We start from the raw sequence: 25,474 nt of genomic DNA, 5'->3' as shown, positions 1-25,474 counted from the left end.
CATATAAACCAATCCCCATAGTGCAAACATCTAAATTGACTGATTCAGAATTTCATACGGAACCCGTACAATTTCTAGCGTCTAAAGTTTCTCTTATGAAACAGAAACTACTATGTATTCGCAAAATTCACTCTCTCAGTTTCATAACATCGCATTCGCGTAACAACATATTATTTTTTCTTTTCATTATTAGAATTCTTTATCATCAATTTTATCGATATCTACACAATCGTTCTTTACAAAAATCCAATTCGTTTCAACAAATTTTCAGAAATTTCGATCGACGATTATAAATTACAACTTTTAAAGAAACTTTAAAAGTTTATTCACAAAAATTCGTGATTATCCGTTTCGTTATAGACAATATTCGATTCGTTTCGAATCAAATTTTCAAAAATTTCGAGTCAAATTTTAGACTCGAAGAAAGTTATTTTGGAAATCGGTCGGTTTCCTGGCCCGTTACGTTGCCTCGACGTTACGGTCAAAATATCTTCCGCGACCGTTAATTGGCAGAAACGAAGTGTGAACTATGCATAGGGGCATGGTTGTACGGTGTCGGAGCGTTGGCGAGGTGTGGGTGAGGATGAGCCATGATTACCTCCTCAATTACCGCTCAATGCTATCCTCCTCGCATAATTCATAACGTCATATATACCCTGAACCCTGAGATTTATTCACCTTTTTGCCCGACCGCAAAAGTGAAATTTTCAACCGGCCGTTTAGGAAACAATGGCTCAACGCGCTTGTTCCGTGCTTTTGCGCTGCCAACATTTTCACGTACAAATTTCGTGGAAATTTATATCTTCATTCCCTTACGTTAACGTTCGTGAGAATCGTAATTATGACGATTTCCTCTTTCGACACGTAATTAGATGATGATACGATGGGGCGCGATGAGTGTTATTCGTGTTTTATTGGAATTTCATTTTATGCGAGCGTTTTCGGCGTAGGATAATTCTGTAAGTGAATTGTGATATTTAAATTTACGAAAGTTGGACAATTTTTTGGAGAAATTGTGGATTCGAACGATGTAATATGGAATTGAAATTAACAGAATTTATAGTTTTTAAATTAAGCAAATATATCATGGGTATCGATGAGCCGAGTCAGTGAAAGTTTGTATGTAATTTTTATTTCTATTTTTTTTTATATTCTGCTTAGTTTTATAATAGGCAAGAAATTCTGTTTAAAAAAAGAAACGTGGCAAATAATTTGAATTCATTTTTTAAAAATGATGAATTAATCAAGAAGTAAAATATTCGTTGTAGAAGGGACGATCGAGGGGATAATCAGTGATTAATTAATACCGGTGTACAGTTGAAAAGATAGAAGAATGATGAGACACCCGTTATATGGTTATCGCAAAACAGAGCAAAGCAAAGGGACGAGGGTGGGATGTTCACGCAATAGGAAGTGGTGGTGATTTCTAAATTATTTAGTCTAGACTAAAGTGTGTCATGATACGGGTGTAATCTACTGCATAACTTGTCTTCAATTTACATAGGGAATACATTATATATATATATATATACAGTATATGTTCATGAACTGATCACAAAAGAAATTTGTACGTTTGTTGATCCTCCATCCTTTTTTTACGTTACAAAAATTTTGTTAACTTTAGTCGAGGAATCGAACAATTGAACAATTTGAGAAAAAAATATATTAATAAAATATTTTATAGTCGAATAGTATTTTTTTTATATATAATCTTCCTTTAACTCTTTATTTCCTGAAAATACAATATAATTTTAATTTTAATATAAAATGTAGCTTTCTACGGGAAATATTATTTTAATATTGAACAAAATCGTCACTATTTTCAGATTTTGCGGTATTATTGGTTTTCCACATTTTATTCTGCTTAACGTTTCATCTAATTCCTGGAATTTAATTAATCGGACGTTCGTGAACAGTATTTATATTCTCAGCTTTTAATATTTTCTTTATTTTTTAATATTTATTCAACACAATTTTTTTTTTTTTTATTAAATCGAAATTGAAATTATTGTACGACATTGTACAAAATCGTGAAGATACGTAATTATAAATCGGATATAGAGTATATTCGCGATAAGTTTCTGTCGTAATTAGAGAATTAGCAAAATTAATATACGAAATTAAATATGCAATCGTTTCAAGATATTTTTATTCTTTAAATAACCATGAATCTATACGTATGTATATGAATTCACAGGAAACGTGCGCAGGAGTAAGGTTTCATACACGCGCTCGATATTAGTGTTATCTTACTGAATATTTTCCTAGGTTAAATACATATAACGTTGAAATAGTTTATTATACGATCCATAAAGATATAAAATGTACTACAAACTATCATTTACGTACATTCAAACTTTTAATTATCTCAAAAGCTGTTTAGACGATAGGATCTTGTAATTCTAAACGATTCATTTAATTTTCATATTTCATCTAATCTAAACTCGTCAAATTTTATATTAAAAAAAAAATGTTTATTAGAATTTTTATTATCTCTCTTACAAATTTATGAGAAAAAGAAAAACCAAAAAATTCTGGAAATCAATCAAGAAAATTTATTTATCAAAAATTTAATACGATCATAAAGATAGACTTTTTCAAAAATCTCACAAATAAATGATATTTATAGATAGATAAAATAGAAACATCTCCTTGTTCTCTCGGTTAATAAAAATATTTTCAATTTTTAAACTTTATTATACTATGTACAAAAATATTTAGAAGTCAAAAAAAAAAAATTGACTGATCTGACCAACTTTCAACCTCAACTTCAAAAGAATTTTCAATTAATAAAAAAAATATTTCCAACTCTATCCTCCTATATATAAAAATATTTCGAATCTCCTTCCCCCTCCTCTTCCTCCCGAAAAATTCATCAACGATCTCTCTCCAATTTTCAATCTCAAAAAAAAAAAAAAGGAATATTCAACCGACAAATAATATAACTCTGAAACTCGTTGTATCAGATGTAAAAAAAAAAAAAACGCATCTCGATTCAATCGATCCAAAATAGGAAATAATCGAACTCTTATTTACTGTGTTGTGAGAAGAGGAAGAGAGAGGGAGAGAAAGAGAAAGAAAAGAAAACGAACGTTAAGTTCCCAAAATAATCGTGCAATACCGTGTCAATCGAGCGAGTCGAGCTGTCGTTGCGGGCCACGCATTCGTCGTACGTGGCGACGAGCCGGGACAATTGACCCGGACAAAGTAAAGTTAATTAAAGAGGCCGTCTGGGATGGCCGAGAGGGGAGACAAAAGGCTTTGCGGGGGCGACTCGTCGAAAATAAGGCAAAGGCCTTAGCGAGTTATTTCTCTGCGAATCGAAGGGAAAAAAAAAATATTCGCGATCAAACGAAACGTATTCGAGTACGCGCGTATTATATCGTTCCCTCCCGTCTCGAGTTAACCCTTGATTATTGTCACGCGACACGTCACGCGAGATGGCGGAAGGGTGGAGTGATCGATACGCCAAGGAAGGCTCCTCGCGTAAAGGGAAAAAACCGAGCGGAGCGGAATCGCGTGCGTGCGTGCGTGGGTGGGTGTCCGGCGAAAGAAAAATAAAGGATAAAAGGGAGGAAGATTGCCAAGGGGTGGGGTGGGTACAGGCGAATGATTTATATGGTAATCGGGGAAACTCGATGATTGCGTCGCGATGATAGCGGCAAGTTTGATTTAGCCAAGGAGGAAGATGCGAGTCGAAGTTTGATCGAGTCGAAGTTGAATTATTATATTATTGTCGCTGTTATATTAATTTGAAACGACGAGTCGTGGAATGTTTGGGGATATAAGAGTGGCGTGTGTGTTTTTAACGTTGAGTTTTGGAAGATAGGATGGTTGAAAAATGATTGGTTGAAGATAAGGATATTATTTCAGAGATCACATTCTATTAGAATAGGAAGAAGAGTTTAATTGTCTCTATTCTCATTTCAATCGGATGATTGTTTTAGAGGATAGAACAACTGGTTCTCGAAAATTACTTTTACAATTCTAACATTCTCGTTAACGAAGCGTCGTATTGATTTCCTCGGTGATATCGTTCCAACCATGTCAACTGCTTGCCTACTTACATTGAGCGCTTGGAGAGAGGTCACAGCTATCCGGGCCACTGATTCCAATCAACTTTCTTTTAGCGAATATGGAGAAAGAGGGGAGGAGGCAGAGAGAGAATGGAGGTACACGTGGCCAAGAATTCTAGTCGTTTTATAACATTTATGAATCCATAGAAGTTTGGTGAAGTTTCGCAAAGAAATGCCGACTCGATAGTTTCGTATGTTGGTTGAATTTCTCTATTTTTTACTTTTTATTTCTCTCGCCAATATTATTGATAAAATTTACTTATTATATAATAAATAATTATCTGTAAAAAAATGTACAATTTAGAATCAGAATAACAAGATAATAATCTTAAATAAATATCATTAAAATAATATTAATCCTATGGAAATACCATTTTCGATTTTGCTTCTCTTCCCAATTGTTCTCGTCGCAAAATAAATAAAAAACTTTGTTAATATTTACAAACAAATCACGCAAACCGATAGAACAATTTTTATATTCCGCCTTAACTGTCACTAAATTTTTCCATGCCCGGCAAAAAAAAATATTCAAAAAATCCAGAACGATCAAAATTACATTAATAGAATTCCATTGTATCTTTCATTTCTAAATTAATATCGGGTTATATTGTTCGTTTCCAAGTCAAAACTCGAACAGAGAGCGTATTCGTTTACCTGTCCACCGTTATCGTGATTAAACTTGTTAGCCGAGGTTTATACGCACACATATAAAAAAAAAAGAAAAAAGAAAAAATATATATATATATATATAAAGAAAAAAAAAAGGAATGGGCACAAACAACAATGCATGTTGATTTGGTCGATACGAAGTGGAATCGACATTGAATTTTATGTACGCTTTCTGACATTTTGGGATAAAATACGCCGGGCCGATCGATATCTGCGTATGCCAAATGGTTTTTCCTCGACAGCTGTTTTTCACGTTATCGAAATACCGCAGGATCCGTCCACGTTAATCCCGATCGAAAAAATTTTCCCAACTTTTGCCTCTTCCCCCTTCAAAGCACGCGATAGTTATTAAAACTAGTTGTAACGTATGACATCGATGTTTGGACTTTTCCCTCCCCTGTAATCTCTGTGTAAAATTGAAATGTCGGTATTATGAGTTTCAAAGGCGCGATATCGATGGAAAGTGATTTATCTGTCTCGTTTCGATTGTTTTCCAGGCTGGAGAACGTTTTTCAAGATTACATTGTATCGCCGTGCTTTTGTTTTTATTTTTATTTTTATTTATTTTTTATTTATTTTTTTTTTTTTTGAGAGAGAGCGCGCGAGTTTTGCTCTATTACTTTTTTATTCTAAATATTTTCGGTTGTTGATTAAATCGATAGTATTTTTTAAGTTTATTCAACCGTGAGCGCACTTTGGGATATTTTACTGTTGATACCATCGAAGAGAGAACTCTTGATAATTTTTTCAGAATTCTAGGATACTAAATAATTTAGGAAGTAAATTGAGGATATATTTTTTTCCACAACAAGTAGCTTCTTAACTGAAAAAGCAGAGAATGTTTAAAAAGTTAAGTAAAATTTAGATTTTTTTATCAAAAATTTATCCTTACAACTTATTATTTACAACTTTCTTAAATCTTGATTCGATTGTTCCAAACTGTTCGTTTATTAATTTGAATTAATTTTTATCGTGTAAAAAAATTCTTGTTTGATAAAAACACACACACACATATATATATACATTCACAGCGTGAAAATAAATAGGATAAACGGCTGGGATATAATTTCCACGTTGGATCGATGCGATTAAAAGGAAGCGTTCCCTGGAAGAGAAATTTCGTGGAGAAGCATGGCTCGCATAATTGTCGCTACAATTATCCGCGTTAATCGTATTTGTCAACAGGATGCGACGATTAGTAGATTATTAAATAAAGAGCTGCTACTCCAGAACGTAAGTCATGCTAAGTCCTTAATCAAGTTGGCGTGTAGTCCGATTACAGGTTACTTCGGCCCATACCAACTTCCTACGCTCTGCACAACGATCAGCACCCGATATTACGTTTACTTAGTGTGCTTAGCTTACGATAATCGGCTCGATCACTTCTTCTTGTCGAACAGTCTTCCTCTGGAAAAAAAGAGAAACAATATCATCGTTCGAATTCCCTCGAAAATTTCCTGACCGTCGATGCAAATTTCAATAATCGAAACGGAATTTAAAGATCCGTCGAACGACACCCAAATTGCTCGAATGAAATTCGAACAAGCCGCAATTAACTTCCTCTTGCGTCGTTGACGCGCCAATTATCCATACGATTCCAACACATACGTACATATCCCAAACAAATTTTCCGCCACTTACGATCTTTTCACCGCGACACGCGCAATTCATCTTCCATTCTGGCGCGAGGTTATAAGCTGTGCGGAAATGGAACGGCTCCTTTACATTGTTACGAAAAGCCCGGTATCTCGCGCGCGAACAATTCATTAGCATTAGTTGAAGTTCACGGATATTGTGCATAAATTAACGAGGGAAACGTTAACGTCAACCGTGGATACGTGTTCGGCGTCATATTTCATCCGTGGAGGGATTCGAGATATATGTATATATAGGAAGAAGTTTGTTGTCCCTACGTTTCCAACGATGAAAAGCGGCGTTTTATGCACTTTCTCGAGTGGTATCCGCAGCTGCATTACATCCGCGGCCGTTATTCACGGAGGCCTGCGGTAAATGCGCGCTCGTTACACGAGAGCACGTGCTTTGTGGATATGCTTGCTGAAACGCGTCCGTCTAGTCGATGATGCCTCGAAACACGAGCCGTTGTCCGAGTGCGGTTCCATCGATCAATGGCTCGCTTTTGCTTTCCGTTTCGAGCGAAAGAATCCGGTTATCCGGTTTGGAAAGTTTTCTCGTTCATGCTTGATGATTTTTCATTTCTTGAGAAAAAGAGAATTTGAATTGTAATTTTGAACGAGTTGTATATTATTCAATTGCGGTTTAGGGTAGATAGAAAGATTTGCAAGCAGGGATAAAGAAGTTTGTTCACGACGTTTTAAGAAACTTGTGAACGAGTTATTACGTTGTGCTCATCCTGTTAAAAAATTTCTTCGAAAAGTTTTCTTTCGAGATTACAGTTCTTTTCAACAATTCGCAATTGTGTAATGTAAAACAATGATCAACTATTGTTTCGTTTATCGATAAAGAAAGAGAAAAGGCATATTAAGACGAGCAACGCTTTTAACATCGAGGGCAATTCGATTTATCCCTTAGCCATCGAAAAATTCGCTTTATCCGTCACCAACTTTTCTTCACCATGGCCTCGTAACCACTTCACCACTCTGCTTTTTTCCAATCCCCCTCCCCCCGCCAACTTGTTCCAGCTAAGTGCTCCAATTTTTCCACTCTTGTACCTGACAGCCCGTTGCATTCTATGAGGTAATTTCGCAAGAGATTTTGGCGCAAACCGGCGTACAAATGAAATAACATTGTGTTTTCAGCGGGGTGGCTAAAAGGGGTGATTGTAGTTTCGAGATTCCTAGTTAGTACGGTGAGATTAAACCGGCTCGAGCTCTGTTGTGCCCCGGATTGATGAAACGTGCCGCCATTTTCACAGTGGATTTAATAATTCGATCGACATCGTGATCCAATATATTTTTATCCGTGTTCGTGCTTGAAAAGTTAAGAAGAAAAAGAAAAAAAAAAAAGAAAAAGGATCAATGTACGTTTTGTTAATTTCGCTTTAATTCGAATTACGATATTTATTCGTTTCTTTTTCATTGCAAACGATGTACAAGCGCGTTATTATCTTCGAAAAATCATTGTCCCAATTAAGCTGATTACATTGCTACGAAGAAAGGGGTTGACGATTTATCACGTATTTTCCTTTCTTGATTCTATTTCTTTCGTATCTTTCCAATTACGTCGACATATTGCAATTTTTATTAGTCAATCTAGGGAATCATAGAATCCGATGATCAATAATCGAATATTAGATTGAGTAGAATCAACCAAATAATGAAAAGTAACTTGCAAAAAGATAATGTTAATCAATTCGTTATTCGTTTGATATACAAAATAATAATTCGCTTAATCTTCTTCACAAAAAATCAAATTCTCTATTATACACTAATAATTTGATGAAAATCATTAATCGTTAATTAAAATATATCTAATTTCTAAAGCAAAAAAATTTGAAGAAAGAAACGAATGCTCACTTCTATAAAATTTCAACAAGTTCTTTTCATTTTCGATTCTTTCTAATGCAATAATCACGATTAGACGTGTACGGTATAAAACGTTAAATTTATTAATGTATATGTATATGTAGATCCAAATAAAATGGAAGGTTTAAGTCAGACTTCAATGTAAGGCAATTTAAACAATTTCGAAAATTGCTAAATTATTTTGCATTCATGTCTGCCACCAACGATTCTCCATGAAAGTTTCGAAATTTATAAAGCACCCAGAGACGCGTATCTTTTCCTTCCTTTTCTGCACTAACTCAAGTTTAAAGGATAAAACTATCCTTGGCAAGTTTCATCCCTCTGATGCCACTTTGAGAACCGTATGGGGTACAAAAGTTTTTTAGACGAATGTTTTATGGTTTTTCGGGGGAAAAGTATAATATGAAGAATCAATGGAAATGTTCGACGAGAAATTCTGCTGGAATATCTTCATTTTTGATAGCCAACTATCGACAGTTTCGTATGAATGAGAAAAATTTCTCGTTTGAATAAAAAAAATTTATTTTCCCTCTTCTGGTGTTGTATGCAAATTAATCATGAAATCCGATATGCATATTAAAATTATTTCGTCGTGCAAAAATACTGCGATCGATACTGCAAATTAATAACTTTTTACTATCGATCATTATTTGAATATAAATATTGTAAATAATTCTTATTTCAACGAGTCATAATTATTTTAAATAGCTAAAATTTCTTCTAACTTTTCTCTCCCCGTCTTTTACCCAGTTACAATATTTCCCTCGTTATGCAAATAAAATGATTCAGCGCTGTTGATCTACATGAATGGTTCCTCTGTTCGAAATACTAGATTAGATTAAACAGCGTCGAGCAATGTTTCGATGAAGATCTTTCTTGGAACTTTTACTACATTATTTTCAATAATTTTCTCAATCTTTCTAAAACTGTGAAAGCTTGAATTAAAAACAATTGATTAAACGAAAAAGAAATTATAAATAATAAAGTTTAACTATTTAAAGATAAAATAAAAAATATCCAAATAACAATATTTTTAATATCCATTAAAGCTTCATACTTGTACGCTTTTCAAGATCGCGTCAAAATGATCAAACTCGAGAAAGCGCGTCCATCCCTTAAACTCGAGGAAAACTCCTCTTCCATTTTTGATCGCTCGACAAATCTTTCCAAGATTTCCTCGAAATTGATTGACAAGCCCAAAATTCTGGTCTCAGTATACATATACTTTTCGTATCGAATTGCCACCGCCTCCTTCATTCCATTACAACGCATCCCTTCCTGCTGAATCTCCCTTTTCACGCGTATTATTTTCAGTCACGCGATATATTATCCTCAGTCTTCTCCTCAAATTCATATTCTTCTCACTGATTTTTTACGATTCTAAAATTTTTTCCTAAACCAGAGAGAGATCTTTCCATCAACGTGCACGAGGATTTTTTATTTTTGCGTTTCGAATTTTTCTTTCTTTTTTTTTCTTTTTTGATAATTTTCGTTCATCTTGCGCTTCTCCGAGAATCGAGAATCACGGCTGGTCCCGAGGGATGATCGTAAGCTTGGAGGATGAGTCGAAGGAGTTTTGAAAAGTTTGCTGTGTGCTAGAAGTGGTGAGATTTATTTTCTGTGTATACGTGTACTTTGAGCGACATATATGATACAAGTAATCCCGCTGATGCATAAAATTGTAGATGTTATTCGAGGTCTGACTGAATTTTTGGGAAATGGATTCCAAACTTGCGAAAATCGGTTAACTCGATGGAGCTTAAAAAGAAAGCAAGATTTGAAAATTTGTTTAATACAAAAGTGGAATTTATGCTCGAGACTAATATTCAAATAATAATTTAATGACGATAATTTTGAGAATTATCAATTGACAAATCCTTGTAAATTATATAAAAAGTTATATAAAATATCTCTATATAAAATAATATATATATGTACAAAAGAAACTGTGAATTGTTCTTTGTAATATTTTTAACAGACATTTTGTTAAAACTCTTTTGTTACATAGTTGCATGAAAAAATGTACAACGTGTAATTTATGATGAAAAATCTGTGCACAATGTATTGAAAAACATTGGTTTCGTGCACATAATAGTACGAAAAATCATCGTATAAAATCGTGCAAACGTGTCTACTTGAACAGATAGGCACAACGTTTCAAAATTAATCCTCAATTTTAAAATATTTTAAATAGCGACATCGCTCGACATTTACTCGCCACTTCAAAATTCACGCACATATACGTATAATTTTTCGCGTTTAATATATTCGAAACAAAAGAGATGGCGAGAGTTAGTTAACCTTTCGTTTCAAATGAAATTCATTTTCCTTCCTCCACCGTGTAAAATCCCGCGCGGGGCACAATATTTGGACTCAACGATCCACGCAGTTTATTTGCCAATTAATATTTCATGAAACGCGTCAAAAGTGGAGGCAAGTCTGTTCTTTAATTGCGATGAAACATTAATTGCCAGCAGCCAAGCTGTCGTCACTGCTCGTTTTCAATTATTGTAAGCGTAATAGGTTTATCTGCACCCTCTCGACCCCCGCCCCTCCCTTTTTCTATCCTTTATTAACTCGTATACACAACGTTGAACGATCCCTTCGAACGTAATTTTAATTCTGTGAAAACGTTTTAATTGAAACGTTAAGCGCATCAATGATCGTTTGCAAAAAGGTGTCACCTTTCGATCTTGACGATTTTTTAATATCAAGGTCGATAATCTTGTTAAAAATTTTACTTGACAACTCATTGTTCGTTAAAAGTTATCCACGGAAAAAGTTTCTTCGATTTAAATTAAGCCAGATCAATCAGAATAATTAATTTGGTCTCCTACAAATCGAATAATTAGGTTAATCTTAATTAAACGAGTTTTAGTTTTCAGAGAGAAAATTTAGAATTACCCGATGCCCAAGAAAATTTACCCAATTCCTTATTTATATTTAATTTGAGTCAACAAATATCATCGATCATCGAGAGAAAATAAATTGGACAGAATCAATTTAGAAAAATCATCGAGGGTGATAAATATTTGCAATTATACCCTGTGGAAATGGAACACCTTCGAATTCCAACCATCAACGGTGGAAACCTTTTATCCCCTTGAATGCGTTTCGAGTAAATCGTGAGAGCCCACCCTTATTTATCCCCCGAACGTTTACAGGCCACGGGGCTCCTCTCGTTTCGAGATAAACGTTTTTATCGTTTTTCTCCGCTCCTCGAAATTAGGTCGGCTTTAATCGCTCCAAGGAAATTGGATTGTTAGGATGGACGTGATGCGTCTTCGTCGGCAAATCATCCCGTCCTCGATCTGTTTCTAACTGTCCAACCGTGATCGTGTTTTTAGAAGAAAACGAGGGGGAGGGAGAGAGAATCCCTGAAGAATTTCAGCATCGATGTATATGTCTGTGGTGATTAATTACTCGGGTGTGTTACAATGATATTAAAGGAAAGAAGAGGCGAATACGACGAACGTAGGAGAGAAAACGTATCGTTCGTTTTATTTAAATATTTAAATTCGTTTGTTAAGAGGTTACAATTATTGGATTTCGATACAGATAAGGCAATTTGTTCGACAATTTGTCCCCGTAATGATCAAAGGGAAACGGATAATTTGCTTGTAATAACGGAAATATTGACGAGGATATTGAAAAAATAATAATAATAATAATAATATGCACGTGCACGATTTGGAATTGTAAGGGGAATTTTATAATTTGCAAAACGAGGATGTTATGTAAATATGTAATAATGTAAATATTTACTTACTTTGAGGGAAATTGAATAAGAAAATATTTATGGCTATGATATTGTGCGAAGATATTACGAGGCATTCGGAGAACGAATATTAATGGCAGCGATTAAGATGGACGTCAATGAACAATATAGGCGGCTTAAGGAAGTGACCTGGGATCGGATACATTGAAAACTATCGTCACGAAAAATAGCTCGTGCTTGCGAAGCAGAAAATGGATGTCATTTACGCGACACTATTTTGTTTATCTGGATTAAAAAAAGATTTCCAATTAAAAGATAATGGAATAAAATAAATAAAGTAAACGCAAGTAACAAAAATCGTTCGTTAGATTGGAATCAGCTTAGAATAGAAAAAAATCTAAATTTTATGGTACAAAAATGAAAATTAGATATTTGAGCCTCGAACGATGAAGTGATCAGTCTATACGCAGCAGAGAAGGAAAAATCTATTTGAAAAAAGAGAGGGAATTGCGGAAGCCAACGTTGATAGTAATGATTAAATCGTGGTTGTCGCTTCAACCTGAAAATTGCAATTTAGAATTCCAATCCCAAAGATTTTCCTTCGAGACATGCATCAATGTTATATTTTTCTTCAACGGATGTTTTAATCCATCCATTTATATTTATCACACGCGCGTGTATCAATTTTCCAAGAATTACATCGTGAATTTTAAACGATATAAAAATCTTCTATCGGTCTTACGAGACAATCGAGATGTAATTCGTTCGAAACGTATTCTTGCACATCATTCATTGTACATAGCTTCAATCATCTCGACCCACAATCGAAATCAAACTTATCCCCATTTACTTCCATTTAATTTTAATAAGCAACCGCCCTTTGATTCCCCCTCCCCCTGTCCTCTCTCTCTCTCTCTTACCCCTTTGACGTACCCCTTCAAGGGATCAAGGTTTATGCAAACTGCTTCAGCGGTAACACTTCATTAAAACAGCGTTAATAAGTTTGACGGCTTTGTCAACCTCCCCTCCCCCCCTTGGTAATTCAATCGGGGTCGCAATTTCTGGATCACCATCGAAAATGGGTCTCGGCTCTTTGTTTCGTGGAAAAGAGTGCGGGGCTGCGGGTTCAAGTTTGTTCAAGAATGCGGGGGAGGGACAAATTGGCGGGGAGGATTATGACGTCAAACGAGGGGAGGGGAGGGAGGTTCGAAAACGGGGCCAAATCCATTTAAATTCCTCTTTGGTCCCCTTTCGTATTCACGCGCGAGATAAATTATTTTCCTAGGGAGGGGGAAGGGGTTGAAAAGTCTGTCTCGACAGAGTTTCGTGTCCCATAATCGATCGGATTCGAGGTCTGCCCTCTATTCGCCGGTCAAGAAACATAACTCCTGTATAAAACCCGTCCCGTCGTGTAAAGAGCTCGACACTTGGATACTTGGAACAGAGAGAGAGAGAGAGAGGAAGAGAGACAATGCAAGTTGGAGGTGGTGATTTATGAGATAGACGAGAAGCTTGGCTTGGAGGATATATTTATGAAATGTTGGAGACTTGGAGAGAATTTTCGTCTCGAAACGATCGATCAATTATTCGATAATCGTTCTCGATTATTTTTAATTTTAAGGGCTCGCTTCTTCCAGAGATCGAATACGATTAAATCAATGATGATCGAGTCAGAGAGATGATCGATTTCGGGTTAATCCTTTGAATTGATCTGGATTTTTCAGAATTTCGAGATTATTATTTTAGTATCAAAAAAAAAAAAATTTATCTCAAAAGAAAATAAGTGAAAAATTTCCATTCGGTTGTACGTGGATTCGTTGATCCACTTTCATGAGATCCATCGAAGGAGGATCGTCCAACACCAGGGATCGTAAAGTTGAAAAGTTGTCGGTAGCAGTTTTGTTTGCGGTCTCCTTTTTATCGGCGAGAAGAACGGGCAAAAGTAGTTGGGAGTCGGGTAACACTGGAGAGGCCGAAAATAAGAGACGAATAAAAAGGGGAATTCGAGAAGGAACGTGGTGGACCGCAGGAATCAGATGCGGCTCGAGTCAGGTATACACGAGGTTGTTCTCGATTCTGGGAGGAGGTATTCGTGTCGAAAATCATCGTACAAGGCCGTGTATCCGGGTTAGACGTCCCTTCCTGCCAGGCTAGACGTTTGCCAAGTGATTCTGGACAAAAGTAGGTCGATCGTTATAAGTATATACTCTTATCGAACACGAAAGAGGGTGTTTATTGCTTGCTTGTGCTATGAGTATTCTTAATACTATTTTTAATTTGTGTTGTAAATACAAATTTTTTTTTCGCCCCTCTTCATTTTTATAATCTAGAGTTTTCCGTATAAAAGAAAACAGTGATAAATAAGCGCTAATGATCGTAATCTCAGATTTCAAGTAAAAGGAAAAATTTAAAATTGGTTTTGATTATTGGATTGTTTGAAAAAGAATAAAGATATCATTGTAATACTATCGAAAAGCAATACAAATATCTTATAATATATTGAATAAGAGAATTTTGGAATCTTGTATCTTCTTATCCCGAAAGAATTTCAGGTTTCTTCTATTAATTTCCGGCCAATGTTCGACGTGGACTGTTTCACTACCTCGTTTCCTTACTCTTATCGATTTTGTCTTCTCCTTTTCTTCTACGCGTGACTTTCAGAGAAGAGCTCAGTCGTACGGAAACTTTGACAATTTATTGTGGGAAAATGGTGCATTTGCGGCACACGGTTCGTTTCCCAACTTTTCCTCTCTCGTTAGATAGAAATAAAAGTGAAATAAAAGTAACGGGCTCCTTGAATATATTGGAATTGGGGGCAAAATTATAATTAATTCGGAATAATCTTCCGATAAGATTTTATTTTAACTTTCCTCTACTTAAAAGTAATAGTTTGTTTTAGAAAATTGTCTATTACATTAGTTTTTTATCATCATAAAACTAGTTATTTTTTTTTTAACAAATCTGAAATGCAAATTTCTCACTGTTATCATAAACAAGAGTTGTTAACGTGTAGAGTTGACAGTAAAGGAACAAATGTCTGACGATCGATTTACGCGTTACTGGTGTAGAACACGTAGAACGAGTAGTACTTCATAACTCATGTATCATTAAGCAGTTAAAGCGATCGTATCTTTCCGTATGCGGTTTATTTTTGAAACGTTCACGCGTTATCTTATAACTAGTTTGAAGTGTAATTATTATTTTAAAAAATTGTACTTTTTTTTCTGTAAGAAAATTTAATTTTTTCTTTTTTTATAACCTCACTTTTGAAAACTTGGGATAATTTTAGACATTCGAAACCTTTTAAAATTTTTCTTTATGGAAGAAAAACATTTTCTTTGAAATGATGCGTAATACAAAATTGGAAAAAATTATCCGATAATATCACAATGTAAATCATACAATGGAATCACAAATACTCATATCGCACGTATGAGAACAATTGCACTTGAATAATGGAACAGGTACAATATTAGCAATTTATCGGGCTAAGTTGCATTCGTCTCCCTTTTCCCCAATTTGACTATTCTGTTGTTCTATTTTACGCGTTTTAGTTTATTGTTAGAATTATGGATAGATTGATATTCGAATCCTTGATTTATCTCCAATTTTGAGTACGCTTTAATGTTAAAAATCAGTGTTATTCACGTATTATCAAACATTATTATAGATAATGTTTTCCATTAAACGAGTACTTTTATCGAATCAAAGATTTTGATATAAAAAAATACTTCGAAATCTCGTGAAATTTTCAAATTCGTTAAATCTTTTATCTATAATTCGATCATCTTTATCATTTCGAAATTAATTCTGAATTGTGCGAATATAATAAATTCGTTTAAAACGAATTTGAAAGATTAATTTGTTTCATCGAAGCGATATCCATTGAATGGATAAAAGTGACGCTATGTGGGTAGAGAATTTTATTAGAATTATGATTTTCTAACAAATTTTCATATGATACACTTTATTGCGGTATTAGAATAATTTGAACGGTATCGACAACCTGGTTCTACAGCTTCTTTGTTTACTATGCGCATACGAGCTCGGTGAATTATTAAATCTATGAATTATTAAATCTCGAATATGAAATCTTGCGTCAGAAAATTCTATTGTGTATCCTCCCCTTGCTTTTTTATGCAAAATCACCTTTCTTAATTGAACTGTCTGTTCCAATATTTTTAAGTATACAATACGAATATATGTTTTTAATGATTCAATACTTTTCTATGTACAGCGAAAGTTCTGTCTCTCTAAAAAATAAAAATAAAAGAAAAATCAGTCGCTGTGTTCATGACAAAACATCATTAAACATTAAATATTAAACTTGGAAATGTAGAATTTAATAATTAAATAATTTAAAATTCAAACTCTTCTCATGAATATACTTACACGATATAACGCAAAGCCAAACTCTCAAAAGAAGTCAGATCGACTCAAAGAATTCCATTCTCTTCCAATCTTTGAACTTAATACCTAAAATGCATAACTGATATTATTTAATCCTTCACGACTGATCAATGTGATCAATTTCGCTTCCGAGATAACATCATATCCAATTCGTTATATTCAAAATATAAACCATCAAAAGCTCGTCTTAATTCTTATTAAAACATTCAAACAAATGACGCGATAGTTTATCATACCGGGCGAGATAACGTTTGCTCAGCTCGTGAAAATATACTCGCTCGGTTCTCCCTCGGTATTTCGCATTTCCTTGGCCCGGCTCGTTTTAACAATATTTGTCATGGTTCTGTCGTCGATGGAAATCAATGTAAACACTATAAACCAGCCACGTGTACGTATACCTACGTGCGCGTGTGTATATCTATGTGTATCGTGCAAACAGGCGCCTCCTTATGCCTTATCAAGGTAGGCAATCGAACATCAAAAGTATCGTGGAGCAGCCTTTAATCCAGTCCCAGACGTGGATTTATACCTCTCTGCATACATAATCGTCGAAATTCACGTTTTAACGTTACTTTGGAAGCGCAGGGTAAAAGAGGATTTCACCGTTGCGCCTGCGATTCATCGATGCAACACGGCGTCATCCGCTTCCGACTCGTCGAGATATTCGGATATTCAGGGAGGAAACACACGGCGGTCAAATATTTACCACGTTTTTCGGTGTTGATCAGCTATGCAAATTAATCCCCAACTCAAACGTCGAAACTTTGAAACGCGTCGGTTCAAGGCGTGTATAAATATATATATATATATATATACATACCTTCAAGATATCGTCTTATCATTCACACGTGACCGAGCTTCTGATGATTTTAAACAGAAATCAGAAACGTGTTTACATTAAGAGTAATAAATTCGCGTGATTATATTCCATGATCGAAGACAGAGAGAGGATTCGTTTGATATTTCGAGACACGGATGTAGCAGAGTTTTAATGATGCTGGAAGAAGCGGTTGGTAAATTGTCAAATTAATTTATAAAGAGATTACAAGTTTCGTGTATTATATTGGTATTAAAAAGAATTTAATACGCGTTCCCTTATTGGCTCAATGAAAAGGAGGAGAGAGTTTCGGTGAATTAATTTTTTGGAGAAACATTTTTCGCAAAATATTTTCGTGGAAAAACGTCGCTTTCGGGCAGAGGCGAATACACGTCGAGCTGCGTTGTTAGACGGGCAGATAACAAGCGGCAACTGGCAAAATATATCGTGGAAAATTACAAGAGCGTATTCAGAGGCGTTTCGCTTCCTTGCTTCGGGCTCGATACAATGTTCATTTGCAAATGAAACATTGTACCCGTTAAGAGTGCGCGATGAATTGCGTCAGATCTTCGCGGCTATTCTACGTATGTATCGTATGTGTATAAATATGATTGCACGCATGCCCGCGTTATTAAAACGTATTTGCACGATGGTTTCTTTTTTTATCCCAGTGTTAATCAAAAAAAAAGGAGGAGGAGAACCTTTTCTGGTGTTGCGTTTAATTTTATCCGGAGGGTGATTTCATTAAAAAAGATGTTCAAAGCTGGGGTGTTTCAGCTGGTGAAATTACGATTTTAAGGAAGGTTGTGTAAATATAATTTAATTTTATACGAATTTATTATAAAAGTTTATTACAAATTATATATTTATGGTGTAAACGACACGTGTGAAATTTATTATATCACACTGTGAGAACATTAAATATTTTATTACCGTTCAAAAATTCGTATTATAAAAAGATCAAAGCGTCGTGTCAAAGTATTTTCGTTACATCGTTGAAATCCTAAAAATTCGAATTCGTTATTAAATCCTTGGAAAATTAATTTAAGAAACTTAGTTCAGGATCAATTCGTAATTGATTTTTAATTGAATATAAAGAATATTACATATCCGTGCGTTGTTTCAAAGAATAGTTTCGCAAGGAACGCAACGATCTTGCCAAAGGCTCTTAAGTAATTCGAGGGCTTGTCGAAAGCTGGGATATTTCTCATGATCTTCAGGTATCTAAAATTATAAACGAATTCTCTTCCCATTTTTATTTCAAACTCGTTCGAACAAATGCGTTTAAAACTTCTCCCAAACTGTAAAGAAATTAATTTTAATTCAAGGATGCACGGCCTCTCAATGATACCTGTTCGAAATTACAAACTAAAATATTTCTCTCGAATTTTTCTTTCGAGCCGTAAATAAATTTTAATTTCAAAAATATACATATCCTTGTATAAAAATACGTTTCATCGTAATTTTATCGAAGATTTTGGCGCAACTCTGGAGAAAAAATATTTTTACTCGGAGAGTAACCGTAGGGATAATGAATAAATTTTATCTTCCGTGTAAATTTCCAAAGGAACGTTCCAGGGAATATTATATACGTGGCCGCGAAATCCTATTTTATTCTTCCCCTCCCGATTTATGTTGACATTTTCGAAATAGCTGCGCAAACATAAACACGATATTGTTGCTACTTTCCATCGTTGGTCCCTCGAATAACAAAAGAACGATGAGTTTTGGGGGATTTAAAGATGGTGGGGATTATTACATCGATTCGAATATCGTTTGGATCGTGTTCTATTATATTTAATATTACTTATATGGAATAATAATATCAGTTTAATTTTAATAATACGAATATATAGTGGAGAGGACAATTAAAAATAAGTATGCCAATCAAAATTATGGCAAATATAGATATACATCCTTTCGATCCAATGAATATTAAAATATTATTTAATAAAATACTGGAAACAAGATACGTACGAATTTTAGGGAAGCCAATTTAAAAATTGATCCAGCTCGTTCGCTTGTCGAAACACAATCGATACAATTGACAATTACGTTAAATCCTTGCCCACCGATACCTTGAAACAGAAACGCGGAAAAACTGTTTTTTTCGACTGCCCGTGGAGAGGAAGAGTTTAATCCGCGAGAGACCAGCAGTGCTACAACACGGCGAAGAGAAAATAAAATCCGTGAATAATTCACGAGAGAGGCTCGCCGCTCCCACAATGCAAAAAAAACCACATCATTCTCTAATAAAGAGTACATAAATATACACGTAACACGAATATCCGTATGAAACAAGGAAAACCACTCGACGCATCGCGAAATTCTCTTGGCAGAAAGAAAGAAAGGAAGAAAGAAAGAAATCATCCGTGATCGCCTCGAGGAAAAGAAGAGAAATCCTATTAAGCGATTCTAGTTCCCGTCTTCATTTTGTGGCCGTATCTAACTGTTAACATTTTCAGGAACAGAAATGTTGGAAATGGAATGGAGGCGGAAAACGGAAGATGAGGCGCAAAGGGAGATCCAGAAGTGGGTGGCCGTGGGTGTGGAAATAGCGATGGAGAGCGTGAAGCGTTACCTGGAGGATCATCGTTACCGGAAGCCTTCGACCGGAAATCTTGCCAACAACCGTGGCCACCCTCCCCTTTGCTTTTCTGGCGTCGTTCGATTTACTTTTTCCTCCTTTTTTTGCATTTTTAACGCGTTATTCGATTATTACCCTTGCTACAGTTAACTATATGTTAGACTCACTATCGTCAATGATCCTTTGGAATGTTGGAGAAGGTTATTAGAAGGGACACAAGAAGATTCCATTTTGTAGTTTAGGCTTTCTCTAGGCGTTGATCTTCTTCTACGATCCCTCAAACAATAAATAATCGACGTTAACGAGTTTTACAAAAGTGCAGAGATTCTCGAGGGAGAAGAAATTTCATTGGAGCTTAACCATCCACCCACACGTGTATGTATCTGGCTCTGTGAATGCACTTTTAGGTTGGTGTTGCACTTTCGAGTCTGTCAGACACCGCAACGCTGCCCGTCGTTGGATGAAGATCTTAATTACGTTTATCCGACAACGCGCGCTCCTCGCGTGAAAGTCGCGCGCAAACCCCGAAATCCTGTCACGAGTCGAGAGAAACAGTTTTGAAATGGCCCTTTGTGAAGGGCTTCGTCCTCCTTCCGTTCTCCAACCAACTTCTTCTCCCTCTTTTGAGGGAGGAAGGAATTTCCTTTGCGTGGCGTGTTTGTTGCAACGAAGATTTTTAATCTTGCGGCTGGGAAAGTTCATCTCCGAGTTTACCCTCCCCTGTTACATTAGATTTTTACGGGGATGAGTCGCGGTGATTGCTTAAAATCGTGGAGATTCGTCTGGAAACACGGATATTCTTATGAAAGTATTTTATTTTTCAATATGGAAAATATTGAATTTATTAATCTTTAAAGAAATCTTACGAATTTATCATATTTATTTTTAAAACGGAATTAATAATAAATTATCAAACGTATACGTGGAAACGTTTGTTTAAGCAATTAGTTAGGGATCTTTTCGTGTATTATGCATGTTCAACCTGGTATCGACACGTTCGAGCATACAGATCGCGTGATAGATTCGAATATAGACTTTATCAAATCATGGAGAATTGAATCGGGACAAGCGTTAAAGACAGATGTGTGTCACTGGTAAACGCGACCAGAATATAAAATGACGATTCGACACGCGAATTCCTCCGTTTCTACTAACAAAAGTGATCCACCTGTTTTAAAATAGGCTTGATCGATGATCAAGCATGTAGGACTGAAACACTATCATTTCAAATCTCGTTGGAATAACACGGAATTAAACATTTTGCTTCTGATATACATCTCTTCCTTCAATTATCTCTTTCTCTCTCGTAATTAACTGAAAGATCAATGCTCGTTACAAATCCTTTTCATCTTAATGCTTAATTTCGAAGGAGAAGGGAAGGTGGGAAAAAAAAGGAGAACGAGGAACAGGTGGAAAAGAAAAACATGGATGGAAATGAGGGTGCACGAGTGTAAATCCCTTTGTGTTTAACTGTATAATACCTTTCCTCTAACCTCTATTTCTCTTTTTCTCCCTCTTTCAAATGTAAACCGCTCGAAAGAGGGAAAAGAGAGAAAGAAAAGTGGGCAGAGAGCGGAGAACGAAGAGCGAAAAGCAAGAATCTCCAATCTTCCGTGCAAAGGAACGAAATTCTCGGCGGCGCAGAGAATTCCTAGCACGGGAAAGCGGGATGATTTTCTGTTTCGAAATTCATCATCCAAGGGAGCTTTCACGGGAGCTCATTTAAATTGTGTACGTCAGACCTAATTCAAATCTTTGTTCCCCTTTGAGCGATAATCGCGCCGACTTGGACGTAGCTGAACGAAGTGAAAACGTTCCTGATTATTCGGCTAATTATATTGTGAAATACACGTTGTGAAAACTTACAGCGCCTCTTTGTCCTTTATTATAATCGGAGAAGATTCACTTAACTCGAGAAATAATCATGTCTTCTGAAACACGATATCGGAAGAAACGAGTTGAATCGTTAGACTCCTATGCATAAACAATAACAATTATTTACAACTTTAATACATCGATTCCTCGATCCATATTTTATATAAATAAAAACTTTCGCAAGATTGTACAGATCGATCTTTGAACGCGATACACACGTTCAGTTACTTCGTATTTTTATAATCTAATTATACCCTCGTTGATCGCAAATTACGAAATTGCCAAGGGAAAAGGAGAAATAAAAATATCCCCCATTAAGCTTGAATCGAAGCGTCTGAAGCCTCGATCCTTCAGAGATACGAATATATTGTACCAGTAATCCAAAGTGGTTAGAAAAACGGCCGCGAGAGATGAAATACATCTAAAGAGATGGCATGGTTAACACCATGCGAAGGAAGTACTATGTGCAAAAGTGCTATTTCGGTCGGGGCGGATCTCGCCTCGATGAATCGCAAAGGATCGAGGGGGAAGATCGACACACATGGATCCTCCTCCTCCTTCAGAGCCCGCCGCTTTCAAAGATCTCGGTGAGCCGAGCTCCCCCGAATCTAGGTTACACATGTTGTACGTGCCTAATGCTCGCGGAGGTTCGCGTTCTTGGACGGGGAGGGTGGAGACGTGACTCGAGGGTTCTTACCGTAACCGAACCGCGGGGATAGACGACAGAAATCCGGTAAGAGGCTCCGGTTTCTTTCCTACCCCGTTTCTCTTTTACTTTGAATTCTTCGATTCGTTCGATTTTTTCCTTTTTTTTTCGAATATCGTTTCCAATGCATTGAATTATTCGAACAGTTTCTTATTTTTTTTTTTATCGAAATTGAAAGAGTGAGAAAAAGGTCGATTCGTTTTTTTTTGCAATCGAGGATAGTTTTATATTTAGAAGAAAGTTCCAAGTTCTGTTCTCTCGAGAATGAATTTTAGAGATTTGGCGAGGAGTTTTTTATCCTTTTTTTATCGAAATTGAAAGGGTGAGAAAAAGGTCGATGCATTCGTTTCGTTTAGAGATTTGGCGAGGAGTTTGAATTGTTTGTTGTTGGTGAATGGAAAAATGAATGAAAGATTTCTGATGTTAAGTTCTTTTCACGAATGAGATCTTTTTAATTACTCAACTATTTATAAATTATAAATAAAGGAAATTGATAGCTGGATCTTAATGGAATCGAAGAGAGGATTGGAATTTCGCCAAAAGCTTTCATCAACTTCAATGTGATTTTTCTAAAATTACTTTGTTATAAATATATACAGACAAAATAATTGGAGAAATTTTCTGAAACGAGAAAACGTGTATTTAGAAATAAAAGATCGATCAATGTATTATCTCTTCATGAATTGTAATTAGATTAGATTAGATTATTTCATACATTGGATTTCAATTCAATTCAATTAAGAAAGCATAAAAATCTCAATGAGATTTTTTTGAATAACTTTCTTATGATACACAAATAAAGAATAAACGAGAATAAATTGTATGTTTCTAAAAAAGAAAAAAGAAAAAAGAAAATTAATTTTTCGAACACTTGTAATCAAACGCTCTCGCTATCCCACACGCGAATCATCTCTGAGACGTATCCGGAAAATTGAATCGATCCGAAATAATTTCGATTCGCCGAAGTTTTTGATTGCCAAAAGGCGGATTGAAAAACGAAGCGTGTTTGGTTAAATTAATTTTGTCCCGGCTTATATTTGTTTTGCTTTTCCATCGCGCCGATTAAAATTCTACGTTTCCTCGTTGATCGATCATCGGTGTAAACGATGATCAACCGGCTTTGAAGTTGTAAATTCGTTTATTTGTCTCTTCCAACAAATTGTTGTATTATAATTCACAATGCGAAAAAATATCTCTTTGCCCGCGTGTGACAGCAAATATTTGCTGTCGTCATTTATATCGACGATTAAAATTCAATTTCCAAATAAAAGAAAGAACGAAATGGGAAACTCGTGAGAGATGAAGGGGATATTTTTTCCCGCTTAAAGAACGGTAATGTATGATCACTCACGATCGTGATTTCACCTCGGTCTACCTTCTGCCTCGTGCTAACTTCTCCCTCCCCCCTCTAATATCCGCGATATTAAATACTCCTGCCTGAACAGATAACGTATCGCCCCGAAATTCTCAGGGGGCGCCGAATTCCGTGGTCTCTTGGGAGGAGAGGCCGAGAAATGAGAAAAGCGCGGGGAATGAGAAGGAACTGACAGTTTATTTTCCGAGCCGAAAGAATTATATTTTGCTCCGCGTTATTTCTTGGAATATTTGTGGGAGAAGAAAGGGAATGGGATCGAAAGTTGAATATTGTATTCGAATTTCGCGATCGTGGATTAAGAAACTTTTAAATTTTATTAAGGAGATATGGATAAATGGATATAGGTAGCGAAACATGGATACAGGTACGAATAATACCTCCGTTTCAGAAGATGTTTTGCGAAGGAATAAGAGAATAAGAGAAATTTTTAGAAAATATTAATTGTGAAATTAATCGCGATATATTCAGTCCGGAATTATTGAGCACTTTCTTTCCAATTTTCTTTTCGAAAAAGTATATTAAGAAAAATTACAACAATATCAGGATCCAACGTTAACACCTGTGATAAATTTTATATCCAACGTTCATTAAAACTTACCCGCCGCAAACTAATTTAATTCCAATATTCAGTAATTATCGGCTGAAACTGATTCTCGAAAAACCGGGAAAAAACGTCACGGAACGCTTCCAGTTTTATTGGTTCCATCCGAAAACCGATAAAACTGTCCCCGCCGGCGATGACAAAATAAATTTAACGACGAAAGGGTCAATCAAAAAAAAAAAAAAAAAGAAGAAAAAAGAAAAAAAACAAAACAAAACAAAAATAGATAAAAGAGAGAGAGAAAGGAAAAAAACATACCCACTTGCTGACTTCGTATTTCTTCCCTTTGGCTAACTGAATACGAGCCGTTCCCGATAGCGATGCCCACTCACGAGCGACACAGTCCGATACATTAATGCTGCTGGCAACAACAACTATCCGCTAGATATGTATATATATATATATATCGAGGACGCACAATGAACACCAGGCTCATACGGGCGGTATCTGAGTTTCGGATAGCCTTTTCAGCCTTTATGTGGTCCGGTTCATCCTGTCGTTTCGGCCCCTATACCGTTGAAACCCTTCCGTTGTTCCGCTGTCTGGGTAAATAAAGCTAGGCGCGCCAAGTGTATTTCGGGAACAGAAACTGAGATTGAAATATTTTCGAGAAGAGATCGTTTCCGATATTCTGTTTTCCGCTCACCATCGATCAATCGTGATGATTTTCGATCATTTCCAACGATGGCCGTGCGATATCGCGATATCGTTTATCGAGGTTCAAGAAGGGTTTATATCAAGTATTCGTGTAATATATATATGGAATAAAATGATTTTCTTTAATTATATTGCGAGCAATAGGCGAAGTATATTTTCTTGATCTCTCGATTATCGTGAAAAGCGATGAATCGATGTTTCAAAAAATCTGAAATGGTTTTGCAATATATTTTATCACGAACGTGTATAATTATTGAATTAAAATATAAAGTTTCTAAATATTGTATACGGAAATTATGTAAATTTTTATAACGTAGATTATATTTAAAAAAGAATAGACGCATTCAAATTGGGAAGCAGAGAGAGGAGAAAAGACAGAGAGAGGTGGATAGTTATCACTTTGCACGATAAAAATTTAACGCGACTTTAACACGATATTAAATCGGGATTCTTAAATTCAAAGACACCGAACGAAATATT

General features: G+C 35.6%; 2 protein-coding genes and 1 long non-coding RNA gene across 15 annotated transcripts in view; 2 read left to right on the top strand and 1 right to left on the bottom strand.

The window, feature by feature from the left end:
* Positions 1-25,474, top strand: part of LOC108004004 (fasciclin-1) — a 300,543-nt gene that overhangs the window by 14,730 nt on the left and 260,339 nt on the right. The window lies entirely within an intron of this gene.
* The window catches only part of LOC108002673 (tropomodulin), a 219,951-nt gene that overhangs the window by 170,128 nt on the left and 24,349 nt on the right, over positions 1-25,474 (top strand). The gene's annotated exons all lie outside the window — the stretch shown is intronic.
* Positions 15,917-17,695, bottom strand: LOC133666655 (uncharacterized). 4 transcript variants are annotated; one of them, XR_009831084.1, is made up of 3 exons: positions 16,549-17,669; positions 16,359-16,442; positions 15,917-16,219 (listed from the first exon to the last, which is right to left on the bottom strand). It is a non-coding gene; the product is annotated as an uncharacterized LOC133666655 (long non-coding RNA). The 4 variants fall into 4 exon arrangements; XR_009831083.1 differs by having other exon boundaries at positions 16,613-17,662; XR_009831082.1 differs by having other exon boundaries at positions 16,359-17,104; positions 17,197-17,655.

Source organism: Apis cerana, linkage group LG9 (assembly GCF_029169275.1).
Source record: "Apis cerana isolate GH-2021 linkage group LG9, AcerK_1.0, whole genome shotgun sequence".
In the NCBI taxonomy this organism is placed as follows: Eukaryota; Metazoa; Arthropoda; class Insecta; order Hymenoptera; family Apidae; genus Apis; species Apis cerana.
Note: the sequence above shows the minus strand (reverse complement) of the source record. Positions and strands in the feature narration are given on the sequence as shown.